Source organism: Hemicordylus capensis, chromosome 1 (assembly GCF_027244095.1).
Source record: "Hemicordylus capensis ecotype Gifberg chromosome 1, rHemCap1.1.pri, whole genome shotgun sequence".
Taxonomy (NCBI): Eukaryota; Metazoa; Chordata; class Lepidosauria; order Squamata; family Cordylidae; genus Hemicordylus; species Hemicordylus capensis.
This window is the reverse complement of record NC_069657.1, coordinates 159134815-159160128: the sequence shown is the minus strand read 5'-3', so window position 1 is coordinate 159160128 and position 25314 is coordinate 159134815. Positions and strand designations below refer to the sequence as shown.

General features: G+C 42.0%; 1 protein-coding gene across 5 annotated transcripts in view; it reads right to left on the bottom strand.

The window, feature by feature from the left end:
• Positions 1 to 25314, bottom strand: part of LOC128342827 (uncharacterized) — a 75281-nt gene that overhangs the window by 16227 nt on the left and 33740 nt on the right. For 2 of the 5 annotated variants that reach the window (XM_053290819.1, XM_053290858.1), the window contains exons 1-2: positions 1187 to 1345; positions 836 to 944 (exon numbers count right to left, since the gene is read on the bottom strand). The gene's annotated coding sequence lies outside the window, so the exon portion shown is untranslated. The other 3 variants (XM_053290839.1, XM_053290829.1, XM_053290849.1) reach the window with 3 other exon arrangements.

Genomic DNA, 25314 nt, shown 5'->3' with positions numbered 1-25314 from the left:
AAAGCAGGGAAGGGAGGCATTCTCTGCTTTCGGCCATATTCTACACTGCATACCATCACCAGAGCAAAGGATTGGGCAGGAGGTATCCTTTCCCCATACACTGACACCGTTAGTCTTGCACTTGCACCAGAGCAGCAGCTGCCATCAGTGCCTCTCTCCAACAGTAATGTGGGAAAGCTGCTTCCCCATGCAAGAATACCACCCAAGGCACGTTGGTGGAAGACAAGGCTGCCAGCAACATTTGCCATATCCTAGGGCAAATCCTATCAAGAGCAGCCTCTTTGCCCATGCCACCATTTTCACCAAATGTGCGAAAATTCAAATTGAAAAATAAATAAAGTGGAAATGAAGGGTGGCTAAGTCCAGGGGGTTTAAGAAACATGTGCTCTACTTACATGGCAGTAGCCAGTGATGGGCACAGGGTGCAACTCATACCTCCTAGTTACTAGAATTGGGAGGTATAAATTACTCTTTAATTGCAGAATTGTTTTCCCATTTGCATAATTTTTGTAGCAGAATTCTAGGCCTCATTCTCTACTCTTTATCACTCATGAAGCACAATGTGCTTTGTGCTTAATTAGCCTGTCTCTTTTCCTATTGTTTATATAATGGTTTTCTCTTCTTGCTCTTCAGTGGCTACAAAGGAGATTCAGAGTGTAAGATTTTGTTTTTTTCAGTTCTAAACCTTTAATAATAAACTTTTATTTTTATAGCTTGACTCACAGCCATTCTGTTGACAAGGTACAGAATGTTCCCATTTGTGGATTTCTTTCTTTTATTTTCCTCTCCCCCACTCCAAAACATCTGACCTTTTAGTATTTTATATGACACTTACTTTTTCTCTGCCTGCTGGTAGTTGGTCCTTGACGCAGTTATTGCTCTGTTATATCACTATAGCCAATTCTAAGAAATTTTCTTGAAGTTCAATTCATTCTTCTGCTTGCCTAACGAGTGATAAAAATTTACACCTATTGTAAAACTGTGAATAAAAAGCTGATTGCAGAAAGTAAAGACAATCATGCACTATAACATTAACTAGCTCAACTGGGCTGCATCACTATTTAAAAGAAAATTTGTCTCATAATCAAAAGAGTGATTGTTTCAGTTTCTTAAGACGATTGCCATAAAAATAAAAGTATTTTATGACATTGTTACTGCTATATGTAGTTTGACTGAGGCCTTTTACCTTTGTTGCCAATGGCAATCAATCTATTAATTACAAAGCCAAATGCTTCTGCTGAAAGATGAGGGCACAAATCTCTTTTTACAAAACAATACAAAAATGGTTTTTAAAGATAAATCAACCAGCTGAGCAGAAGGGAAGAGGGGGGGAAACAGAAGCTAGAAGGACCTTATTGTTTTCCAACAGTCCATGGAATGGAACTTCTGCTGAGCTGAGTCAGGGTTCCGTATGTAGAACAAGCACAGTTATGTCACATACGTGCAATAGAACCAGTGTCCTTAAAGCAAATTGACTCTTTCCTTAAATAAATTGTTATTTTGAGAAAGACAAGCAAGACCTTTCTCACCCTAATTTGTGCAAGTCTATGAGCAAGACCAGGTTTTCAGTGCCAGATGCAGGTGTGACCTTGGTCAGCACCAAACAGTTGCTTAGAATGTGGAGGATACAGCAATTTGTCGATAGAAACAACTAACTGTCATGCAACTCTGTGTAATTTTTGCGCTTGCACAACAGCACTCTATGCAACTGTGCAAATGTTACATTCTGCTGCATGCACAATGTTGCACAGTATGTCAGCCAGAGAGAAGAAAAAGGAGACTCCACGGGCAGATATAATAGGGCGGACGGGTTCAAAGAAACCAAGCTGCCAGCTGACTCGCTGCTCCCCTCCCCCTGAAGCTCACTTCCCAGCCGTGTTTGTTGCTGGGGTGCGTGTTTCATTCACTTGCTCCCTTACTCGGAGCAAGGGAGAAAATTAACAAAACATGCACCCAACAACGAACACAGCTGGGAAATGAACTCTGGAGGGTTCGCACAGACCTTCTGGGTCTTTGGCCACATCCCCTTGTCCGAGTGTGGCCACAAGAGAGTGTGGCCACAGCCCTGAAAGAGCTTGTGATCCCTCCAGAGCTCATTTCCAGCCCAGCAAACAAATGCCAGCTGGGAATGAGCTCTGGAGAGCTTGCATAATCCCTTTGGGGCTGCGTCACATGAAGGGGTATCACTGGTGCACACACTAAAAAACTTCAGCAGGGCTGCCGGGGATGAGGGCGAAAAAGGGCCCCACCAGCTCCCCTGGCTACGCCACTGGGGGACTCTATGGACATTCTGCTCCTGGGTCTCTCAGAGTCTTGAAAAGGCCCTGAGAAGGGGCAGTGGATGCAATTCTGCTCCTCCTCCATATGCTGATTAGTACCACATTGTTGTCATTTCACAGAGCCTTGCATTCTCCTGGGACTCAAGGCAAACAGCAGCAGCAGCAGCGGCTTGCTCCCAGCACCCAGCCTGCTTCACAAAAGAGATTAATCCCCAATGCCCTGGCAGTATGGATACAGACGTCCAGCTTGCCTAGTGGATCAGTCAGGCAGCAGCACGGGAACTGATACAGTCTACTACTCCATTGTCTGTCCTGGTAATGGAATTTCTTCTAGAGATCCAGACAAACAGTTAGGGGGAGGGCAGGAAGTTGTTGTTGTTGTTGAGGTCTGAGGATTTGCAACTTGCAAAGATATATTCCTATGCCCAAAAGCCTGGGGGAATCGAACAAACTGAACAATGAAAAGATTTAAAAATTGCCAGAGGTAGGAGCAACTGATTTATGCATGGAAGATCGAAATAAATAAATATCACTATAGAACTTATTGGTGAGATTATTAGATCAGGAGATGGTAGCAGCCCTCACATATTGAGAAATAAATACTGAGGATGGGGCAGAATTATCTGGCATAGTGAAGGAACATAAACAAAAATGCAAAGGACAAAATGAAAGCAGAAAGGTCTATGGCCCTGGCTGATGTAAATCAGCACAGATCTATCGGACTGCTCTGAAGTCTAGCATAATTCACCATCACGCTAATCTGCTCTGCAGTGGAAATGGTTCTGTCTCAGAAATTTTTGTCTAAATGCTGCTTCTGCACTCTTAAGGTTGCACACAGATAAGATATAACTTGAACAGCGAGCCCACTGTGAAGAGGCATAGTCACCATAGTTTGTACAATCTCATTCCCTGGACTGACCTCAGAAGAAATTGGTTCTGTGTGTCTCCTGCTTCAACCGAAGACTTAAAAGTCAGTGCCTGGGACACCCTAGATGAGGCCACAACAGAGACTGGGGCAGATATGCACATTCTGCTCCTTTTGGGTGCTGTGTGTACTTCTGAGGGTTGCAGCCTCATGACATCCTAAATCATAGCTTTACCAGGTCCTTCAGTGCCCAAACAAGACTGCAAGGCAGTTCACACGATCAATAACTGGGCAGGACAAGTCAGTTTTGGAAACTGTGTGCATTCCCAAATTTTGATCATCTGTGAGGGAAAAGCAAGGAAGGGGGCGCCAGCAGGGATAGTGTGCTAAGCAGCAACTGCGTGAGGGCTTTTCCTCCTACCTAATTCAGCAGCTGGATACTGCTGCTGGTTAGAACAGAGCCCTCACATGTTCAAAAATAGAAGAGCACACAGCTTCCAAAACTGGGTAGGACACTTGTCCTACCCAGTTATTGACTGTGCGAACTGTTTTAATGGCTACCCTATAGACGATGCACTGGTTCTTAGGTTTGAAGGAGCATTCAGCTTGCAGAATTTGCATTACGGTATACAAGTATGTTTCTCCTGAGTGCGTCTGAGCAGTATCCATTCCTGACAACAATACTTAAGAATTACTCTATAGGACTATTTAATTTCAATAAGACTATTCAAGAGTAATTTAGTCTGGAAAAGAGAATTCTGAATCGGAACCCCTGGCTTACTTTTTACCATCCAGTGGCATGACAAAGAAACGCAAGTTACAGATCCAATCCTGCAGAAAAGAACAATAAATATTCTTTCCTATAGATGCACCTCAGGAGGGAAATGTACATGCCCCATACATACACTTTGACCATCAGCTCCTTCCTTCTCAAGTGGGCACCTGCACCAGATTTGGAAGGAGACATAAGATTTAGGCTCAAGGCCCATCTAGTCCAGCATCCTGTTTCACACAGTGGCCCACCAGATGCCACTGTTTGAAACAGACAAAGAAAGCATGCTTTTTCAGCATAAGCATTATGCAAAAATATGTTGCTCTTCAATTTCTTTGGACAGCTACAATCTGAAAAACATTCCTTTCAACCATGGGTTCACTGACGATCAGGAAAAACTACCATCCACACAAAAAACAGGTGGCCTTTGGGTTTTGCATACTAGTAGTGTCATTTTTACAAGCAGTTACTGGGAAGGAAAGAGGTCTCATTTGGAATCAAATACACAAGCCTTCAGAAACCTTACTGTAGTTTTGCAATATGCCTGGCTTACACCCAGCCTCTTTCAATTGCCCAGCAGGGGATACTTGCCTCATGCATCATTTGATTGCTGATACGGTATCAGGCAGGAAAGAGTCAGTGACATTGGATCAATTCTGACAGTTCTCCTCATCCATCCAGGCAAGCATATGAGAACTCACTCTCTCTCTCTCTCTCTCTGAGGTAATTCTGAGGCAGCAGGAATTAAGCATCTACAGTTCTTAACCTTCTTTATCTGCCCCACATGTATGAGTCACCTCCAGCAGAGCTATTAAGTTATTACATTGCTTTTTATATGAACATCATTCCCATTTTCAGAGAGAAGATAAGCTTTCAATTAACTGCAGATTTAAACAAGCTTTATTGGGAGGTAAGCCAGCCTCATTTCTCACACCAGGAGAGAGAATGTTCTTCTTTCCCTCTCTGTGCTGTAATAATGAAAAGAAACATCTCTATTCATTATAAGAACAACTTTGAACAGAATGAGAGGGTTAACCATCACCCTGACTTGTTATCACTGCTTTTTAGTCTTATACAACTGCACGATGCTGGGCTATGGTGGAATGCCTGGTCGACTCCAGCACAGGGATATGAGAATATTAAAAATATCCCAGCACTACTATGGAAAAGTTAAGTATATAATGCAAGGGGACTGTGAAGATTTTAATTACAGATTTTCTCCAGAAATCTATAGAAACTGTGATTAAACCCCTAATTGCTTTTAAAGAAGCGAATAAACAGTCAATGAGATGAACAGCAGTTTCTCTCCTTCTGAGGATATTTTGTGCAAGTAATAAGAACCAAATATGATTATTAAGCATCAGCCTTCTCTCACAGCCTCACCATCACTGTTTCTCATGGGCACCACTGCGTCTCGTTGTTTTGTGGATAAAATATTGGCCTTCAGCCAGGGAGAACCTAATTCAAATCCCTACCTAGCAGCTAAGTTCATAGGATGGTCTGGGGCAAGTTGTTATCTACTAGTGCCTAATTTATCTCACAGAACTGGTGTAAAGGTAAAATGGGATTGCCTCATGTACTGAGTTCCTCAGAGGGAGGCTGGGATATAAATGTGAGATACAACTAAAGAGATCTGTCCTATGGAGCCTGGAGGATTTGTTGACTGTACATTCCCCATTGAATTAAGTACTAACTGAACTCTCCCTCTACCATGTGAGTGTGTGCACGCACACATGCACACAGACACAGCTGATATAATAAAACAAAATTTGATTGCTCTGCATAAAACATTTTTAATGCAAGTAGAAAAGCAGAATTCCAATTTATCTTGTGCAGACTACTAAAGGTACAACATTACTGCAGTTGTCCATTTTAGCTCTGGAATACAGTTCAACCACTTTTAGTCCAGTGAGGAGGGAGAAATGGTATAAAGGGGGTACAGAAAATCCTCTGATACATTCATATTAATATAAATGGGAAGTGCTATATACAGTACAGAGGACTACATGAGGACATGGCAATGGTAAACCCCTCCTCTGTTCTACCAAAGACAACCACAAGGCTCTGTGGTCGCCAGGAGTCGACATTGACTCAACAGCACACTTTACTTATATGGGGATCAGAGTAAAAAAAGAGCCAGTTCACATGATCACTTTCTTACTGCACCTTGGCTTTTGATAGGCAGCATATTTGAAGAAATCCATAAAGACTGTGATTGAATGGAAATAATGCCAGCTTGTGTATTTTCACTGTGCCAGCATAGGTATAGCAGAAGAGTCAATTGAATGTTGAGTCCAAAACAAACTTCCAGGTAGGCCTACAGCACAAGGAATTAGCTAAAGGTTGATTCACATTTGAAACATGACCCTATGAATCAATCTTTGGATTCTAAAGTAACCCGAATTTGATATATGCTATATATATATATGCTGCACACTGTAAATTCAAGATTTATAAGTGGTAGCATTCTGGATGTATCAGGGTCAGATAAATATTGCTGGTTGATCAATATACCCACAGCATTATTTCATGTTTAGCAGAGGAACCAATTAGTGAGGGCAGGAGGGAGCCCCTCTTTGTATTTTAGGTATGAATATACATGGTCTGAAGGCACATAATAAACTCCTTTCTGAAACTAAGAGGGTCTGGGTCTTGACAATGTGTGAGGGTTCTCCCTGCCCCACAAGCATTACCTCCTGTGGATGACTTTGTGCCCTCTGCTGCCTTCTTGTGGTCTCAGATAAAGAAGGAAGGGGATTAGTGTCACTAGTCAGCGCCCTCCTCCTCTCTGGGCTTGCCTCTCTCTGGCTGCCAAGCCTCAGGAAGGAGGTAATCTCCTCATCAGTCTGTTTCACCTCACCCCACCCCTCAAATATAGCACAGCAAGTTGCACATGGTCCTTGATGCCACAACTTGAGGCAGAGACACCAATTATGTAAACTGTGAGCTTCTCTGGGACAGGGAGCTGACTTATTTTTTTTGCTATGCAAACCACTTTGTGAACTTTGTTGCAAACAATATATAAATTCTAAATAATAAAAAAGTATGTTCTAAAGAGTAAAACAACAATAATGTCGCCTGGACAATCTAGCCAGGGTTGACGTTCTTGTCACTGGCCATGTCTGCCCTGGTTGCCTTGGCAACAGTTACAGCCAAGTAGGCATCTCAGCTTCTCTTTTGGCTATAACCACAGTCACTAAATACACCCACATGCACCCCTCAGGAACACATTTCACCAACCTTCTGGTTCTCACACTGAGCCCTGGAGAAGTACAGCTTGCAAGTGTTGCAAGCTTGCCTGGAACTCCACTTTGTTTTATTACTAAACACATTACAGTACTGGAAGAGAGGAAGAGGAAACAGGCTGCTGCTGTGTATACACACACGCATATATGTATACACACACACACACAAAATATTTATTTATTTATTTATTTATTTTTGATTGATTGATTGATTGATTGATTGATTTCTATACCGCCGTTCCAGAAATGGTCCAGGGTGGTTTACATTAAAATATGCATGTCCAATACATAGATTCATGTACTTTCCCCCTTCAAAACTGTGACTTTGACCTGTGTTAACAAAAATGCTATAGATATTTTGGGGTATTAGAAATGAAATAGCCACAATATTATTCTTTAAAACATGGGGGCGGGGTTTGTGTGGTGTGTGTTGTAATTTAACTGAATCTATCCAAGACTGGGCCTTGTGAATCCATCACTCTGAAAGTTCATATCCAATACACACACCCACACCCAAAACAGAAGTGTGAAGTGGTGTGTCCACTGTTTAGCTCTGCTTATATACGTCTGCTTCTCTTCCTTGAAAAGTTTGCTGTCCTACATTAGGGATCCTCTAGCTGTATTGAAAACAAGCATCCTTAAGTACAGAAGAACAGAAAATGGTCAAATCTCCACAAAGAGCTTCATGAAACAGCTTTGTTTTCTTTCGGTTCAGAAGCTTTAAAATTAATATAAAGCTGCTGCCATCTAGAGGATATTATAAACATATTTCCTGACAGCGGGGGGGGGGATAAATACTGTAAATCAAGATTACCCTTTAACTTTTTTTTATCCTTAAAGAAATGCTTTAGAAGTAAATATTCTTTAAATATATCATTATTTATTTATTTTATATCCTACGTAATTGAACATTGAATAAAGTGACTAACAACAAATTCAAGTTACAAAATGACATATCAAATCAAAGATAATTAAAAATAATATAATACATACAGTAATTGCAGCCACTAACAAAGATAAAATACACCCTCCCTCTCAAAAGAATGTAAGGTCCTACTTTTCCTCCTGAAGGCAAGGAGGCTTAGGGTAAGCTAAAACTCCCTGGGTTGTGTGTGTTCAAAGATTCAGAGCCATAAGTGAGAAGGCCTAGCTTCATACTCCAGCAGAGAACACTCATGAAGCACAGTCCTATGCATGTTTCCTCAGAAGTAAGTTTCATTGTCTCCAAGGGAAAATTTGCTAGCTAAGAATACCAAGCTAGGGTACTTTTTAAATATATTTATACCACCTGATATGTAAATCTCAGGTAAATATGTAAATATATATTTTTACCATACCACCTGATATGTAAATCTCTAGGCAGTGTACAAATCCCAACATTAAAGATCACAGATTAAAATACATAAAACACAATAAAAACAATATAAAACAAATTATTATAATTATTAAAATTCAAATTAAAAGCTTGCGAGAACAAGAAAGTCTTGAGGGTCTTCCTGAAAACAGAGAAGGAGATGCTCTCATTTCAGCAGAGAGCATATTCCAAAGACCTGGGGCAGGCACAGAGAAAGCCTGGTCCTGCGTCGCCACCAGACGAGCTGGTAGCAACCGTAACTGGACTTCTCCAGGAGATCGTAAAAGGCAGAAGGGTTCATGACAAAGGAGGTGCTCTCTTAAATAGCCTGGTCCCAAGCCGTAAAGGGCTTTATAATAACCAGCACTTTGTATTTCACCTGGAAATCTATCAACAACCAGTGCAGTTCTTTCAAAACCGGTGTTATATGGTCCCTTCGTGTTGTCTCAGAGACCAATCTGGCTGCTGCATTCTGTACCAATTATATTTTCCAGAATTCATACGGCAGCCCCACATAGAGCACATTACAGTAGTTAAGTCTGGAGGTTACCAGCATATGTACCATTGTTTTAAGATCATTCACCTCTAGAAATGGACATAGCTGACCTATCAGCCAAAGCTGATAAAAAGCGCTCCTGGCCACTGCCTCAACCTGAGAAACCAGGGAGAGCTTTGGATCCAGGAGCACTCCCAAGCTACGTACCTGATCTTTCTGGGGGAGTGTAACCCTATCCAGAACAGGCAGATCTAAATCATCTCTCAGGTTCCGACCCCCCACAGTCAGTACCTCCATCTTATTTGGATTCAACTTCAGTTTGTTATCCTTCATCTAGCCCATTACTGCACGCAAACATGCATTTAGGGAAGATATGCCATTTCCTGATGAGGTTCACATGGAGAAGTAAATCTGGGTGTCATCAACATATGGATAAAACCCAGCACCAAACCTCCCGGTTCTCTCTCCTTCATGTAGATGTTAAAGAGCATTGGTATATACAGACTATGTTCTTAGCTATGTTCCTGATATTAAACATGCCACATAGAAATAAGAACCCGAATGCTGACAAGGTTTAGAAAAATGATGTTTGTGTGTGCGCGTGTGCGTGCGCACGTGTGCGCATGCACGTGTGTAACAGAACAATGTGCAAAACAATGTTCATATATTTCTGTGACTTGTTAAAATGAACTTTGTATCTTGATATGCATTCCATGTACATATCAGCAACGCATTTCACCAGGCAAGTGAAAAACATGAGATTTAAGAAGCAATAAAAAACAAACAGTATGAGTGAATTTATTCTGAAAATTAAAAAAATTCTTAGCTGTGTTTCTAAAGCTTAACTACTTGTATTGGTTAGCCTTCTTTCATTCCAATAGCTAACACAGACAGATCAGAAAGATGTCACCACCCACTGGAGTTCATATCTGGGTTACAGTCATGGTTAGGTCATATAAAAATTTAATAAATAAATGCATGACAGACAGATAGATGTAAGAATCAAAAATAAAGTATACCAAGCATTATACATAATCAACAAAAGCTCTGGCAGGCAGTAACTGATGTTTTCAAAAGACATTTGGACATACAAAGCTGAATGAGATCATTGGTTCTCCTAGATTAGTATTGTCTACTCTGAGTAGCAACAAATCTCCAGCCATTCCCAATCCTGTTACTAAAATCTTCCTTCAAAGGGAAATACTAGGGATTTAATCTGCAACTTTCTGAATGCAAAGCACGTGCTCCTCTACAACTAAGCTATTGTCCTTTCCCATTTAAACTTAACAGCTTTTAGAAAGCACCTTTTCCCCTCACTTTTCCAATTTTTCATCCTTACCAGACTACTCCAAGCATATCTGTGTTAGCTACATTGTAATTCAAATAGCTGAATTGCTTTTGGATTTGTAAACCAAGATCCATGTTTGCAAATACGTTCACAATGTTCAATGAAAATAGGGAGGAAAGCAAGCCAAGAAGAGAAGAATGCTGAAAGTAAAACTTGTTCCCGTTTGGTATGTAAAATAGCTATAACTTTGAACTGCTTCTGTTCAGTCAGCATTAGCAAGCCCGTGAAAGTTTTAAATTACCTCATAAACCGAGAGCCAAGTGAAAGCACAGTATTACTTAAACAATCAAAAAAGTATAATTTGCTGCTGTAGATCAATGTAGAACCTTATTAAATAGAGAGAACATTATACCACAGCATTTTTGCGTTATTATTTATTAATGTGGCTTTTCGACTTTAGCTACAGTGCTTGGTGATAAGAACTTTAATGGCCTTACACCTGATGGATAATGAACCTAATCTTCAGTTATATGTATTTATTTTCAAAGTTAGCAAACTCAAGGGCTTTGCTTTCAAGCCCCTCAGTGTGCTTCCTGGGACTAGACATGGGAGACTACTGGTCTTAGCAAAGGATTTAAATGTAAGAAGGACTCTAGAATTCTGTGCTGATAAAATAGGAGAAATACTGATCTTCTTCATAGGGTCGTGGATGTGCTATGGCTTGTAAAGATATAGCTTGTAAAGTGAATTACTGTGGAAGGTTTATATGCAATCTGTGCTTTAAAATGTTATATCTCTGTGTGTACTAAATAGAGGACAAAGTAGTATAAAGATTTTGTCATCAGCCTGAAGGAGCTTTGACACTTAAGACTTAAATCACCTTTGGGTTGAATCAGCTTCCGATGTGTGTAAAACCAACATTGGCAGTAATGTAGATTCATACATGACACAAAAAGCATGAGGGAAGCTCACGTACATTTTTAGTGTAAAATTACATTGAGACAGTCAACAGTGGATAAAGTGACATTTGTAACTAAGTCCATGCTCTAAGCCCAAATACATATGACAAATAATCACATCCCATGTTAACCCCTGCCTTAATTTTCGTCCCCTCCTACTGTTGTCTCAGTTGAGTTGATAGCTAGATTATGAGCCCTGAGGGGCAGAAGCAAGTCCTTGCCCTGAGAGGCTCACAAGCTTGAGACTGTATAAAGTACCACGTGCATAGATGGTGCTTTGCAGATAAATAAATATGTTTGAATCATCTATTGATCTGTAGACCTTCAGATAGACTGTATTTCAGAAGTTGACTATGCTATGGAATATAATGGCGTTTAGAGCGCTGTCAGACATTCTCTAGTTTCAATTTCTGGTTTATACATAGTCATTTTGATGGGGGTAACATTCCCCCCAAAATATTGTATGAATAGCCACCCTTTTTCAGCATCATTCCGTGTTGGTGGTTTCTCTTTAACAGCTGCTACTAGTTTGGTATCATTTGCCCCCCTAGTTGTTGGCTTTTTCTCCTTCCATAAGTGAGATCACATAAGTGATCTCAGCCAATCAGGGATCACATGACTGGGACAACATTATGATGTGATTATTATGCTATGTGGTGGTGATATCACTAAAGTCAAAGAGCAAACGGAGATAATGCTTCCTAGATCAATCACAGGGGTGATGCCAGCCAATCACGAATAATGTTGCATTTGGTTCACAGCCAAACAGCTTTTAACATTCTGTTAAATTTTACATTATTTTAATGTTTTAATTTTGTTTTAATTTGTGTTGTTTTTATTGTAAACCGCCCATAGACATAAGTTTGAGGCGGTATATAAGTATGTTAAACAAATAAATCAGATTTAGTACAGTCAGATAAAGTCAACCGAAAGTCAGGTAAAGTCAACCAAAAGTGAGAACTAGTCAGGGAAATTTAAATGAACACTCCCAAGAAGTGTTCAAAAATGATGGGTGAAGGGAGATATTTTTCAATGCTGTCAAAAATATTTTCAGAATCTGCAAGTACTTTTCACTCAATAGTATTTTAGTAGTTTTCCACAATTGTATTTTAATTTATAACACCTCCTCTTTATATCTGTATGGGGCAGAGAACCATTATCTAATGCTTAAAATTATAATCTAACGAATCCAACAGGAGACATTGTGGCTATCAAAGTACTATTGTTTTAATGCTAATATTAAATTTATCCCAAAGACTAATACCTTATGACACTGACAACTCAGTTTGCTAGTGACCTTCAGGAATTCAGTTTCTGATTGTATACAAGATACTGGGGCCATTGACATGACTGGGCGAGGGGAGGCAGGTGGGCAGGGGGGAAGGCTGGTCCAACTCACCTTCCCCCAGACGAGCACTGAAATGTTGCTGGGAGCGCGGACCATGCTCCTAGACAATCCGCGCTGCATGACGCAGTACGGAGCTCCAGAGGTCAGAATGGAATGCAAAACATGACATGTGCAGTGCTCTGGGGGATTCCCCCAGGAGATGGCCATTCTCAGCACCCGCCTCTGTGTCCGCTGGGGCTGAATGTGATCCGGAGCCTGGTTAAGGGCTCGCTCACTCATGCCTTTAACCCTGTGATTGAGGCGGCTGATGCAGGCGCTGCTGAGGTGATGGCAGAAGGCACCTTTAACTGTGAACTAGTAGGTGCTTATTTATCCTCCCGCCGCACCTGAAAGCCGTTTGGAGCAGCAGTGCGCCGCCCAGCACCCACTGCAGCGGACGATGGGCTCCGCCACTCAGCTGGCCTCCACACATGCATGGAGGCCATTTGCTGGCCATGCAAATGGCCTCCACCGGCTGAGTGGCGGAGCTGATCCTCCACTGCAGCAGGTGCTGGGCAACACGCTGCTGCTCCAAACAGCTTTCAGGTGCGTTGGGAGGATAAATAAGCACCTACTAGTCTACAGTTAAAAGTGCCTCCCACTGCCAACCGGGGGCACCCACACCAGCCGCCACTGCCCCAGCTAAAAGCCAGGTTAGAAAGCTGGGCTAGGTGGCACTGCCCCATTGGGATTAGGCCTGATCCCGGCAGTTCTCACACATAGCCTAACCCAGGCTGGGCTTCCCTAGCTTGGGTTAGGGTGCATGTGAGAACAACCTCACCATATCTGTTCAGATAAAGGGAAAATAAGAGTGTTTATCAGAAGTTCTAGAACAGCAAGACATTCAGAAGATGAACTACTAGTTTCAAAGAACCAGTACCCATTATGAAAACCATGTGATGAAGTTTATATCTAATACAACTTCTTTTAATTTTTCAAACAAAACTGCATAAATGCCACTTCAACTGTTGGATTAATTCCATAGATATTGCCTTCCCTATGTTCACTAATGTCCAATTTGAGAGAGAGAGAGAGAGAGAGAGAGAGAGAGGGAGGGAGAGAGAGAGAGAGAGAGAGAGAGAGAGAGAGAGAGAGAGAGAGAGAGAGAGAGAGAGAGATACACAGACCCAAAAGATTCAGTTTTATCTGAGATATTTCAAAATAGAATATTTTTCTTCTGTTCTCTTTCTACAGTTAGACCACACAGCATGGGCTAAGCATGATATTTATATAGGGCTAGTACGTACAATTTTGTTGCTATTTTACATCCCAGAAAAGCCTGTTCCTTTGTCACTTTTCCTTCAACTTTCACTGCTGAACAACTATGCAGATGCACCAAACTGTATAGCTGTTTCTGTTCATTTCACCAAATGCACTGTGGGATCTCATCTAGATTCTCAAGTGTGGACAAGATTGGTCACAAGGACAGACCAACATAACTCCATATTGGTTTTTAAAAAGCATAAAAACCAGTTGTTTAAAAAATGGAGGGTACTGCCCCAAAGAGCATAGAGGGTTTTTTTTCCTACTACCTTTGCATGAGATAACGGGGCATCAAAGCAATCTCAGGCTCTTTGGTTTGAAAAGGACAGTACAAAGCACAGAGGTTTTTCATATATTAATTGAAGCAAGCCTTTAAAGGACATTTATATCTGATATTTAAGCACCATAAAAGTGGTAGATTATGGACACATCCCATCCTTCCATTCCTAGAGCTAGGGGTCATTTCCCAGGAGTTCCGATTTTTCAGATCCATATTATACCTATCTCAGCCATCTAGCTGTTCTGCCGTCTTCAAAGGAAATTTAATCAGACTGGCTTGTAACTTTTATCACCAGGGCTAATGAAGCTACAAGAAATGAAATTGGGTTACAGTTCAAACATCCTGATCTAAGTTTGCTTTCACTTCACGAACATGAGCAAGGAGGGGTGTTGAGTTTTCATCTTTAAGGCTGTTAAATGATCAGGTGGTGCAGAGAATTCCCCTCAGCTAGTGCTCAATTTAATTGCATTGAACAGCACAGTGAGGAGCCAGGAGGCAGGAGAAATATGAGCATATGGATTCATTGTTGTAAAAATTTTACATCTTGAACGGGGGGGAAAGAATCAATGACTTTTCCGAGCCCTGCTTTGAAGTAGCAAGAGGCAGCAATGGAGGAGAGCATCTACCTGAATGAAGAACTACTTACACCAGGGTCCTATTGTAATCAGCCCCAGGAACTTTCTAAGACCTACATGATGGGTGCCACTATCCATCTACATGGATTAGCACATATAGATGAACAGTATCTTCTCATGGACAGGCAGAGGTGCTTTTACCCCTGGACTTCCAGGCCGAAGTCCAGGGCCCCCACACCCTCTGGGGGCCTCCAAATCTATTTTTGTCTGTCCCGGGTGGTATGGTCACGTTAAAAATGTGTTTAAAAAAAACAGGAGGGTGGCCTTCCAAAGGCTTTTAGGTCCACGCTCCAAAAATTACCTAGGTGCACCTCTGTGGACAGGTCTTTCTTTCCTGCCTTCCAAAAGAAAAATAATCAGCACTCTTTGTTACCTTGTGCTCCCTAGTTCCCCAAGGGGTAGGAAGTTATATAACAACCTTTCCCTGTGGGGAGACAATACTGGTGCCTTTTCTACAAAATTTCTTCTATACAGAAGTACAGGTTAAGCCGATAATAAGCAAGCGCACATACAAGCAACGTTAATCCACATTCTGCACATTTCATTGGTCAATGATGAGAAGGTGCTTCCACCAGCCAGAAATCTCTTAGCAGCCACTTCCAGCAAATTCCAAATATTATTTCTTTTGACAATATTCGAATTCCAAATGTGGCTTGTGGGCCAAATTGTATATTGCACAAGGAATATACAATAAGATCTCCCAATTTTTTTTAAAAAAAATCAGCTGTGGTTGGGGGAAGCACTTTGGGCTGAGGAAGCTGTGCTGAGGGCGAAGGTATCTAACACTTCCCATTCCCCTGTACCATTTTTGTGACTGAAACCACATACATTATTAAGCTGCTGTTATCTGTATAGTGTCTGTATTTTGCAATGTGGCTAATAGCAAGTGCAGGAAATGATTTCTGTCAAAACTTCTGCAAAGTTTGCAAGGGTCAGTTCTGAAAGGAAGCTAGACCCCTTTTGTAGGACGTAGGGCAAGGCCTCAGAACTTTAGAACTTCGCCTCAGGCACCACAATATCTCGGAACACCTCTGGCAACTTCCCTGGTCCAATTTAGGAGCTCTGTAGCTGCCTTTAAGGTGGTAGTGGTGTTTTTTTTTTAAGGGAGACCCAGTAACAGACCTCCTGTTTAGCATGTAAATGTAATTTGGCTTGAGACAGATGGTTGTGACAAAAATTCCAGTGGGTTAAAATCCAAAGTGCTGGTTATTACCTGAACAGCTTGGGCCCAGGGTATTTAAGAGAGCACCTGGTCCAGTTGTGCTTGCCAATGGCTCGTTTGGTGGCGACCCAAAATCTGGCCTTCTATAGGGCTACCCCGGGGCTCTGGAACATGCTCCAAATGAAATCAGAACCCCATCTCTGGTTGGTTTTAAGCAACATCTGAAAATGCACCTTAGAAAACTCATGACATATGGACTCTCTGTGGAGTTCCTAATTTCAATGGACCATGGCAATGCGAGAGCTTTATTGAGGCAGTGCATTCTGTATATGGCAGAGGGATCAGAGCTCTGTTTCTAAATATGCTAGATTAGGTGATAATGGATTTATTTATAAGGCAACTAATTATTTATCTTGCCTTATAACTTTGAACTTGAGGCGAGTTTTTTTGAAGACTCACTGTGATATCTTTCCCCCCGGCTGTTTTAGATGGCAGATTTTATAACATCCTGTATAGGAACAGACAATGTCCATGTGGTAACCTGGAAGTTGAATCAGTCGACCATGTCCTTTTGCGTTGTCAGTTTTATTGTGATATGTGTCAAGAATTGATTGTTCCTATTCTGCATAAGTATCCAGGTAGATCTAATGATGTTTATGTTGTTTTCCTCCTTTCAGATCGAAAACCTGAAAATTCTCTTAACATTGCTAGATTCTGTGTAGTTGCCTGCAGAATTCAGAAGAGATGCACTGACCATTCAACATATTAATATGTTAATGTGTTAATTATCTGGTTCTGTTGATAATCTACATATTTATTCCTCTTAGATTTACCCGTCACTAATCCCATGCGTGGAAGCTCTTGTGAGAGTTCACAAGCAGAAGCACCGTGGTGATTGGGCAGTGGAGATTCCATATGAAGATAGGGAGGAGGAGCCTGTGATGGTTAAGGTCAGTTGGAATGCAACTGTTACTGGTCAGAGGAGGTTCTTGATTGTAGAAGAAAGGAATCTATATATACTAGCCAACCTGCACAGAGCATCTGTGTACTCTTTGGGGCCGGCTGTTCCCCCCTCCCTCCCGCTCCATTCTCCCTCCCCCTCCCTCCCTTCTGCCCCACACTCTTGCCCCTCTTACCCTCCCTCCCACCCCACTCTCTTTTCCATTCCCCTTCCTCCCACCTCACTCTCTCTTGCCCTCTCTCTTGCCCTCTCTCTCCCCCTCCTGCCCCCGTCTCTCCTGCCTGCCCTCCCTCCCTCCCCCTGCTCCTCTCTCGTGCCCTCTCCCCCTTGGAGAAAGAGGGAAAAGGGAGGAAGAGGAAGAGAGAAAGAGTGAAGGGCGAGGGGTGGTCCCGATCCTGTCAGTGGCCTGAGGGGAACAAACGGACATCACGGTGCCGATTGGCAGCAAGGAAGGGCCCAGTCAAGCACTGCTGCTGTTTGGGGCTACCAAGACCATTAGCGGAGGGGGGGGGAGGCAGGCAAGGGATGGGCCCGGGCCTGTCAGTGGCCTGAGGGGATCGAGCAGCCATGGTGGCAGTGAGGAAGGACCCGGTCATTCGCTGCTGCTGTGGTTGGGAGGAGCAGGGCTTGAGTGAGGGTGTTTTACATGATTTAGTATTTTAATTGTTGTTCGTGCTTTTAATTTTTAAACTGCTCAGAGATTTTATATGGGGCATTAAATAAATGTGATAAATAAATAGATACTAGCCATCAGAAGCCATCACCATTAAGTGCCAGACAAGCTATATAAAAACATATAAAGCGGGCTATCTTGCATAGCCATAGATCTGTTGTGGGGCCCATATGGTGACTTTTAGGAGAGACATGGCACTTTGTTTCAAACTGCAAGCAGGTCTAGGATTACAGAGTAGAGATACCCTGAGTTTTGCTGAGGTAAGGTCCTTGGTGTGCATCTCTGTTGTGTCATTTGTAGAGTATCTAGGTGTGATGCCTGCAGCACATTCTTCCATTATATGAGACTCAGCAACCTAGGACTCAAAGTATTCAAACTTGATGTGCTTAAGCTAAAATTTCAGGAGGAATATGAGCAATAAAAGGAATTGCATTAAAAATATAAACCATCTAGAGAGAAGTTTTACAGATTCATAAAAAGAAGGCAAAGTGAATTAGAAAGATTATTAAAAGGACAATATCTGTTTCAGACTATCAGATGTACAGAGATTTCTGATTCCCCCTCCCCTACCAAAAAAAACAGCAGTCTGCAAAGTGATTCTCAATAGACAGTGCAAATAAAAAATGTGGCACTAAAATGAAAGCGAAACATCAGCAACATCATTTGATGAAATGATAGGATTTATGAAGTAATAGGACACGGAAAGAAAGAAAGCTGATTTGGATTCAGAAGAGAAAGCCTGGAGCCTTTACATGGGGTCAGAGTTATATATGATGATAACAGAGAGGTAATGTGAAGAAAATAAAAATGAGAATGGCTTTAGTGGCGAATTCACAACTCATCATTTTGGCATATGAAAGAAAATTAATGAAAACATACCCCACAATTCCTTGGAAAGATGAAAAGGGACTCACAGAACACTCATATTTAGGAACCCAAACTAATAGGGTTAGCATCTTCACTGCCCCCCACTCCTCTTCCGAGTCCTTGAACAAAGGCCTGACACTTGGTATGTGTGTGACTCAGACACACAGACAGGCTTGACGAAAGAGCAAGAGAAAGGTGCATGGCAAGGAAGGTGGGGGCGGGAGAGAGAGAGAGAGGCCTACAATTGGCTCCACCTCTCACTATCCCTGGTTCTGCCCATCACTTGCCCTGCCTAATGCCCCCCAACCCAGAGCCACCAGCTGCCACTCGGGTGTGTGTGTGTGTGTGTGTGTGTGTGTGTGTGTGTGTGTGTGTAGCAGATTAAAGCCTCTGTCTCAGAGCAGCTCACGTGGTGGGGGGATGCTGAATCATCCCTGGCTGAATCATCCCTGGCTAGGGATGCTGAATCATCCCTAGCTGCCTGGCTAGGCTTCTTCTAAAACTTATCTATATTTCCAGTAGAATTAAAATACTGCCATCACACCCCTCTTATCGACAGAGCTTGAACACCCCTGGGCTTGGGGTGGAATCCCAGGGAAAACTCTCTTTATTTTGCTATTGGATAATTACAAAAACCTTCCACATGTAGGCTTACATGTGATGAGAAAACCTGATAGCTGCTGAGCTCTTGAGAATGTTTTTGCACCAGAGAAATCCCCTTCCATCCCCTGCTTTCCTGAGCTAAAAACCAGCTATAAGAGGCTTGTAAAAAGAAAAGGGGGGAAAACCCCAGTTTTTCCCAGTTACTACAGACTGCTTCCATTTGAGGCTTCTAGCTTTCTTCAATACACTCAAAATACTTAGGTTACAAAAATAGGTTGTTTTAGGCACGCTTAAACGTTTATAGAGACTTTTGCAATCAGATACCCCACCTAGGTAGGGTGGGCATAGGCTAGTGGTTCTTATTTTAATTACGTTACTGGTAAACAATAATAGCACAGTATCAGGACTATGCAAAGGCACACACATGCAAATAAATATAAGTTCCTAACTCACAGTCTTACAAAACAAACTGTTCTCTATGCCAAATTCCCTTTTCCTTAAACTCACCCAATTCCAGATGAGAATCAAGTTTCCTGCAATCCTTTCTTTCAAGGATCTACAGAGTTATTCCATGAGGAAAAAAACCTCCACGCTGGCTTCAACCATGAGGTAGCAAAACTCAATTGCCCCTCACTAAGCCTTTCCACATGTGCTTCTCTCCAACAAGACCGCCCTCCTTGTTCCCAGAATTTCCAGCAACCACTCTTTAGGTCCCACCCACCTGGCTGTCCTGGAGTTCACCAGCCTGTCAGCTGAGACAAAGTTTCACTCCCTGTTAACTCTTTAGAGGGAGTGAGGCTGATCACTGCAATATTTATATATGCTTCTTCTTATGTTGCATTTTCCTGCTTGTATTTTGAACACATGTATGGAAGCAGTCAAAAATGTGCTGAGATGACCATCCTTTGTTGTATTATTTACCATAAGTGCTGTACTGAATTTTTGTGAGGTTTCAGTATTCATTCGGGCATCGCATCATGAAACTGTTTACCAAAAAAACCCTGCTACTTTCCACTCTTCCATGCATTCTTTGTGCCTGTTCACAATCATTTCTCCCTGTGTTTGTTGCTACTTGAAGAGGCAGAAGAGGGGACTTCTTCTCATTGCTGAGGCAACCTGGCTGCTGCTAGCCTTAGCAGCATTACAGTATGCATACAAATGTGCATCCCATTGAAAGTAATGTAGTGCAGAGGAACAACATGCATATTCAAAAGTGCATTGAGATTTGCACCCAGATGTGTATCCAAATGCAGATGTCGTTTGTCTGCACTTCATGAATGAATGGGATGTACATTTGAATGGGGGAAATGTCAGCCCCTTTGCCTCGACAACATATGTTCCCTCTTCCCCACATACCCAGCTTTTTGAGAACAGTTTTTCACTCTTTCACCAAAGAGTGCAAAAGGGAGTTGCTCAAAAGGGAGGCTCAGTTCACAGCAGTGAAAATGTTCACAAACCCCACCCCTGCCCCATTTTGGCTCAGCACTGCTTAGCACAGCTGGCTTTGTTTCATCTTTCCCATCCTAGGTGAGCCGCAGTAATTGACTCAGAGTCAATATGATGATCTGTGTGAGTTTAGTAGCATGGGCTCATCTTCCCCTTCTGTTTACCTTCTCCTGCATGCCCTAAGGTGAAGTCATCTGGTGTGAACCCTGATTGCTTCTTCATATTTGAAAGAACTCGAATTATTTCTTTCTTAACAGGAAACCACCTGGAAAGTGCATTTTGCAAGCAGTTTATTCCCTGGTTCCCTGTTCCCAGATGTGTGTGAGTTGTAATGGTTTCTCAGGCATTGAAAAACTGGTTCTGAGGCTGAGCTGAGGCAAAGACAGTTAACTGACTTGTAGCTTCATCTTTAAGGAAATTAAGAGATCGCCAGGATAAGGTACATAGCTCCGCAAAACTCCAATATTCATTGTTAGAGAGGCCATATAGTGACATTTTGACTGTACTGACAAGTATTTATAAAACATTTCACAGCTAGACATTAGAAGAATTGGTTTTGCAACTTAGCCTATTGTGGCTGTTCCTAAAGTTCGTGCAAGTTCCAAATACTTCTGAGCATTAACAAAAATCAGACTTCATGCTGCCCTGCGGACAATACACACAGCTTGCATTAGATATTTACCATTTTAGACAAACTTCACTTAGCAGACTTGGCAACTTCTGGAAAGCTTGTGGGAGACATTCCACCAGGCACTAGGGATGTGCATGGAACCAAGTGGGGGTGGTTCGATGGTGGGGGTGCTGTTTTAAGAGTGTGGGAGGGTGCACATACCACTCCCTCCACTCTTCCCCTGCTGGCGCTCTTTTTTTCTAGAGTCCATCGGGGAGGCAGCATGCCTCCCTGCCACCCCATTGTCCCTGTTTACCGGATACAACTGGAAGTATCCAATGCACCTGCTCATGCCAGGCGTGGGCATGTATATGTCATGCATGCAACGGCGCGAAGTGTGCACACCCGTGCCTGGTGCATGCAGGTGCATTGGATGCTTCCAGTTGTATCTGGTAAATGGGAGCAACGGGGCATCTGGGAGGTATGCTGCCACCCCGATGGACTTTAGGAAAAAAGGAGCACCAGTGGGGGAAGAAAAGAGAGAAGGGTAAGTGCTCCCTCCCTCGCTCTTAAAGCAGCACCCCCACCATTGAGCCGGTGGAAACAGCCACTGTTTGAACTGGTTCGGAGGCCCATATATGGCTTCCGTACTGGTCCCATGCACATTCCTACCAGGCACCAACAAAAGCAGTGATGACAGACTTGTGCCAAACCGAGGCCAGTCATACCAGCATTAAATATGGCAAATGACATATAAAGGGAGGAAATGCCAAACTGGGTATATAAGTTATCACTGTGTCAGTCAATATAATGTGGCAGATAAATTGTTGGACTTGGACTGGAAAGACCTGAATTCAAATTTCCACTCAGCTATGAAACTTATATTACCTTGAACCAGTCAATTAATGTGAGGATAAAAAAAAGGATAATCCCATGTATGTTGGTTTGAACTCTGGAGGAAAACTGGGGAACTGACTGACAAACTATGCAAATAAAACAAAAACCTTTACACAAATCTTTGCACAAAAATCTTTGCACAAACCTTTGCACAAAATAAAACAAAAACCTTTGCATAATTTATCTCTGGAGAACACAAAGCTGGCATGCCATTGATCTGTATATCCCAGTCAGGGGCTTAGCAAAGTTGGAGTGGGCCCAGAGACAAGATTTTAAAATGGGGCCTCCCTCACTGAAGCTCAGCTCATGAAGTAAAGAAATCCTACATTATTTTTTAAAGGTTTTGTAAATTGTGGACGATGCAAGTCATTTAATGGTACTGGGAAAAGACATGCTGTTCTGGTAGCTCCAGGTATTAACACTCACATCAGTTTCGGAGGCTGAATACAACTGAAGGAAGCCCGGGCGGGTGCGTGGCTGGGGGAGTCAGTCATGTGACTTGCCTCTGGGAGCCCCCCCAAGGCAGTGGGGCCCCAGACAATTGTCTCCCCTTGCCCTATTGTAGTTACGCCCTGATCCCAGTATTATTGTGACTGGCAATGGCTCTTCAGGGTCTCAGGCGCTGAGCCCCTTTTAACCACCTTGGGGTTTTCTTTTAACGAAAGGCAGTATAGAAATGTAAAAATAAAATAAAATAAAATAAAATAAAAACCAGAAATACCAGGGACTGAACCTGGGACTTGCTACACATATTTTCTACCACTGCACTAAGGCCCCTCCTGCCACAATCTGTGTTTCCAAGATATTTAAAATCGCATAGTAAAGATTGTGCTGACAGAATGCAAATTAGAGAAGTCTGGAAGGAAGAATGGATGAGACTGCAGTTCATAGCACAGCAGAATAGCAACGAAAAGCAAAGTGAACATACTACATAGCACAACTTGATCTTCTTTTTCTGCATTGTTGAGTTATTGCAAGAATCCAGCTGGATTTCTTCTGTTTCCGATCAGATCGAAGCACAAGCGCCATATTAATTTGAGAAATGGCTGTGAAGGAGAAAATCTTTAAAGCACAAAGAACTTGCATGGCATCCAGTTCTAACATAATGACAGAGGTGCCGCTCCAGAAAACTCAGGAATGATGGACTCCACTCCCTTGGTCCCTTCAGCGGCACAATTAATACAATTCCATTAACTTCCAAAGGTGTTTTAAATAGTAATGCACTGGACCATTAATTGTAACAATGTCAGCATGCTCTTGCTATGACATTTACCCTAATTAGTAATACAGCCTGTTATTTAGCACCAGCTTTCACTGGAGATAATTTATACTGGGGCTCCATAATCAACAGAAGCATTTTAGACTCCACTCTTGCAGAATCAAGACCAAGATCAAGGTACTGATACTGTCGGAGATGGATCGGGGGAAACACAAAACAAGAACAATCTTGAGAAAGATATATATAACAATCATATATCTTTTTAAAATAATGTTTCTCACTGGGAACCTTGCCTTATTGCTCTACCTTCCTGCACTTACTTATTTTTTCTCCTCTGCTTTCCCTTAAATCACTGCATTAGTTATTAAGTCATTGACAATGATTGGGTTCCAGGGAGAGTCTTAGCTTATTTTATGGTTAGTTATGAATATATTTGATTTGCATTCATAATTTGTTTAAATTAATGAAACATGATTTGTGTTCATAATCTGCTTTAAAGTTGGTCTGTTCTTTATAACCAAACTTAGTAAAGTCAGTGTAAAAAAAAAAGGAGATAGATCTTCCACATTATCATCATAAATGCAAATCTGCCTAAAGATTCTTCATTTCCTGAACTGGAAATAGATCATGTTCCTTACTGAAAACAAATGCTCTTTATCAATTAAGTCAGCAATTAATCTTTCTCTGAGGATGGAGAAATTGTGGTTTTTTTTAACATCTCTACATAATTCTTGGTGTCCCCCCCACAAAAAAAACCCCAACTTAAAAGCTGAGTGATTAACAAGTAGATGCTAAGTGGTGTCTCTTAGGGACTAGATAGGACCATAGCTCAGTAGCAGAGCATCTGTTTTGCATACAGAAGGTCCCAGGTTCAATCCCTGGCATCTCCAGGTAGTGCTGGAAAAGACTCCTGCCTGAAACCTTGGAGAGCCACTGCCCGTCAAAGTAGACAGTACTGAGCTAGATGGACCAATGGGCTGACTTGGGAAAAGGCAGCTTCCTATGTACATATGTTTTAAATGCTATAAGAAAGTCTGTTTGAAGTATCCTGTGTTATGCTAACATCCTGCTAAAATCTCTTAAGACTTGTATATGTCCCTGAGCACAAGATTATAGCCATTGTTTCTATCTAGGAAGTGTGTTTACACATGCTTTCTCTTCAAATGTATTAATCTGAATCCTTTTATCCAGCCATATGTTGTGATTGCTTTCATGCAATTATTCCTCATCTGAACGGACTTTGCCAGTGTGATGTTATGGCTAGAGTGGAGAGAGCTGGACCAGGAAGACCGGAGTCAAAATCTCCACTTGACTGTGAAGCTCTCTAGACCCAAACTACCAGTGAATTCTAGGCCTAAGCTACTCTCAGCCTAACGTTATGCGTACTTACAAAGATAATATGGGATATCCAATTTAATCCGAACACCATGAGCTCGTTGGAAGCAGGATGGGTTATGAATTAGATAGACCAACAGACAGAAGACAAATAGATATTTGTTGAAAATGGCTATCTATTATGGAAGTCTAAGAGAAGATGACTCCCAGATTCTGACTCTTCTTGATAGACAGAAACTGAAATCATTTCCCACATTTTACCTGGAATCTATATATCCAACATTATGTTTGATTAGATCTGGATTAAAGGGTGTATAGGCCTTTTCCAGATCCGCAGTTTTATGAATTGCTGTCTACACTTTAAAAATAGAGCTACATTCTCCAGGGGGAAAATACTTTGAAGGAACAGGAGTGCAAATCAGCAACAAAAGCAAATTCCACCACAATTCACCAGTTTTCTGATCTGGCACTGGCATGAAAGCTATGACCTGCTAAGTCACAAATGTCCACTTACACACCCATCAAGCCTGTACATTAGGATAAGATGAGATGCAGTTTACTGGAAGATAAAGCACATGAAAGAGACACTGTAAACAAGCCAAAAGGTGCCTTTGAAGGTGCTCAGAGCACCCCAAAGAGCCTGGCCCAAAGGTCGTTGCCTTATTGCAGCACATTGCAACAAGTCATCGTCCTGTTTCCCTCAGATGTTACACTGCCA